This window comes from Ochotona princeps, chromosome 5, assembly GCF_030435755.1.
Source record: "Ochotona princeps isolate mOchPri1 chromosome 5, mOchPri1.hap1, whole genome shotgun sequence".
Classification (NCBI taxonomy): domain Eukaryota; kingdom Metazoa; phylum Chordata; class Mammalia; order Lagomorpha; family Ochotonidae; genus Ochotona; species Ochotona princeps.
The window spans coordinates 75,179,774-75,183,107 of NC_080836.1; the positions used below are offsets into that span (position 1 = coordinate 75,179,774).

The window sequence follows — 3,334 nt, forward strand, 5'->3', positions numbered from 1 at the left end:
CTGAATCTGCTATATAATGAGTTCCAAGAAAGAAGTTTTCTTTTTGGAAAAGTGGAGACTGGAAAATCTAACTAAACATCTCTTATTCACAGTACGTATTCTGTGGATCCGCAGCCACAGCATCACCCAGGAGCTTGCTGGAAATACAGAGCCCTGACCATTGTCCAGGCCTACCAATCAGGATCTGTGGTTTAACAAAGTACCCAGGTGATTCTATCAAGGGTCAGTGTCACCTTGTTTCTGAAAGGAACATGGCTGTGAGCCACAGTCAGTTACAGGTGCTGGGTAAGCTCTGTCACAGCCTTGGAGGATGCAGTGAGTCAGGCCACTTGATGATGTCAGCTCCTGGCCATGTGGCAGTTGTCTCATACAAGGAAGTCAGTTGTTTTGGAATGTACACATGTGAACCCACATGTACATACAACACAACACACATGCACATATGACACATACACATAAGTCCATAATCTCATTCCAAGGACAATGACTCTTAGAGAAGGTACAACCTAAATGGGCATTTTCAAGCTAAGATTTATGAACATATGCTTTCTTTTGCTAGAGAACATGTTTCTCTTTAAAAACAAAAAAAGGTATAGGTTCCGAAGCATGGTCTAAATCCATAAGACTGAACAGAATGCCTTCCCTCATTTCTTAATGAGTGTTCTACACTGTCTCAGAATGGTGTTATTGAAGATGATCACATTAGAACCTCAACCTGTAAGAGATGTCCCATCATGTAACACACGTGGACATCATCTCTTAACGGCTCAGCTCTAGCCATCCTGCAACCGTGGAAGAAGAGGCTCAATCTCCCAAAAACTTCTCTCTCCTTCCTTCCCCTTCTCTTTTTCCCATTTCTCCTTTCTCTTCTCTTCTCCTTTTAGCTTTACCAATATTAAGAGAATTGACTTCATGCAATTCATAGGTACAGACCTAAGATAGCCATCCTTCCCTCTTTGCCTCTCCCTCTCCTCAATCTTCTTTCTTCTCTTCCTTCTTTCTTTAGCTTCCTTTTAAAAAAATAATAAATTCATTTTATTATTGATGATGTTTACATAGTTGAGAGGGATGCATGCCCATGTGAACCAATGATTAGGGTGAGGTGGGTCAAGGAACTCCCTTCTTGATTTTTGCAGACATAATTTTAATCCAACCTATAATCAAAGGCTTAATTCACTGCTAACCACATATTTGAAAAGTAAAAAGTAGGAAGACCACAGTTACACAGAAGTGTAGACAAAGGATAAAAGTGATAATCATTGTTTCTTATTTTTAAAAAAATTTTAAATATTGTTTTATTTAAATATCAATTCTTAATCTTTTGTATCTAATAGTTTTAAAAAATATGGAACACTTTATGAATTTGCGTGTCATCCTTGCGCAGGGACCATGCTAATCTCTGTATCGTTCCAATTTTAGCATATGTGCTGCCGAAGCGAGCACAAAAGTGATAATCATAGTAACACGTTTACTTCATTTCTGTATTTTTTGTATTCTATATTAACTGTCTTGTATCAGATAAAACATATTTGTTTCCTTAAAACTGACTTACTTCACTAAACGTAATGGTTTTCACTAAGCATAATGGTTTCACTTTTTTATTTAGTTGCAAAACACACTATTTCATTCTTTTCTATGATTAGGTAGTATTCCATAGTTTGCATATAGATAGATAACACATTTTCTGTATCCAGTCAGAAATTGAGGTGCATCTGGATTGATTCCATATCTTAACCATTGTGAACTGAGCCACAATAAACATGGAGGTATGCTAACTCTTTCATATTCTGGCTTCATTTCACTTGGATAAATTCCCAGGAGCAGGAAGGCTGGGTCATATGGTAAATCTATTTTCAAATTTCTGAGGAATATCCACACTGTCTTCAATAATGATTGTGCTAATTTACATTCCCCCACCAACAGTGTTTTAGGATATCTTTTCCCCCACATCTCTTCTCTGTCTTCTGCTCTCCTCTTCTCCCCTCTCGTCCCTTTTCCTCCCTCTCAACCCTCCCCCCACCCTGCCCAACTCGACCTGCCAGAAATGAACCATGCAGGGATCCCTTTTCTTCCTGTCCTCTGGCAGTAAACAGAGAAGCAACCTGAGTAGGGCACTGTTACCTTCTGGGGTTCCTCACTGCAATGGTAAGTAAGGGTCTTGCTCTTTCTGGAAAGCCTGTAATATCACATTGGTCCACTTTCTGTTTTAGATTGAAATTGACAGAAGTATTGATACATCACTAAAAACCAGAACAGACTAGAGGCAAGTTCTTTCTATGCTATCTGTAGATATAAACATTTTCCCAAGTTCTCACAGAGAATCATCTGCATGAGGGAAATACCTGCTTTGCCTGACATGAGACAGTGTGGCCTCTTTTTCCAGCCTCGAGTCTCTTAACCAGAAAATGAGCTAAAGCTCCCTTACAAGGCAGAAGAAATACTCTGTTGTTCTTCAATATGTGGCACCTGGTTTATTTTATGTCTTTTCATACTATTTATTTTTAAAAATTTACACTCTACCTTGTCTCAGAAAGGATTTAAAGGGTTTTGCAAGTATACATAAAAATAGTAAGATAGCTTATAAATTAGAAATATGTGAAGAGCAAAAGGGAAAAATCAAAGAGAGGGGCATAAATGGAGTAGGCTATAGCTGGGACACACAGTGGTCCCTTATCATCCTGCTCTCTTGCCTCAGGTAAGCAAGCAGCACAGGTGGCTTTTTTTCTTTCCAGATAGGACACAGGAGGAGAAGGAAATGCAATTCACTCCGTAAGCAGGGCCACCAGCAATGGCATCTATAGCATGAGTGGAAGCACCTGCTTGTTTCCATGAAGCCAAGGCCTGCCACATGTAATCCAAGACTTTGTGTCAGTCAAATGGACTTTAATTTTGTGCATGTTGTTTTTATTTAGAGATATAATTATTCTCAGGATTTTTAAATTTAGAGCACACATATGATATGAAAATATTTAACAAATGAGGGAGAGTAAGAATCACTCTATTCTGGTTCTATAACATAACCAGTTAAAGAGGAGGCAGGATCCAAGTGACGAAGAGCTCCAGTGGCTGGAATGCATGGTCCCACAAGACGCAGTGCACAATTATGCTTGAAAGGACCAGGAGGCCTGAGGATTTGGCTCAAAATGGGTGAGTGGGCTGGTTCAATTTTAAAACTAGGCAACCTGATTTCAAAGTCTGATTTTAAAACAAGAGATGCCTAAAAATGGCACCTGAAGCCCATTCTGTTGCCTCATTTGTCCACCGGGAGGGGTGGTGGTGGGAAGCATTCCTGCACTGTGGGCAGAAAAGCAGTCATAGATATCACCACTCAGGG

At 39.6% G+C, this 3,334-nt stretch overlaps 1 non-coding gene across 1 annotated transcript; it reads right to left on the minus strand.

Moving 5' to 3' along the window:
* Positions 1 to 1,339: 1,339 nt before the first annotated feature.
* LOC118757903 (U6 spliceosomal RNA) lies at positions 1,340 to 1,443 on the minus strand. The gene has a single exon (XR_004995415.2). It is a non-coding gene; the product is annotated as a U6 spliceosomal RNA (small nuclear RNA).
* Positions 1,444 to 3,334: the final 1,891 nt, after the last annotated feature.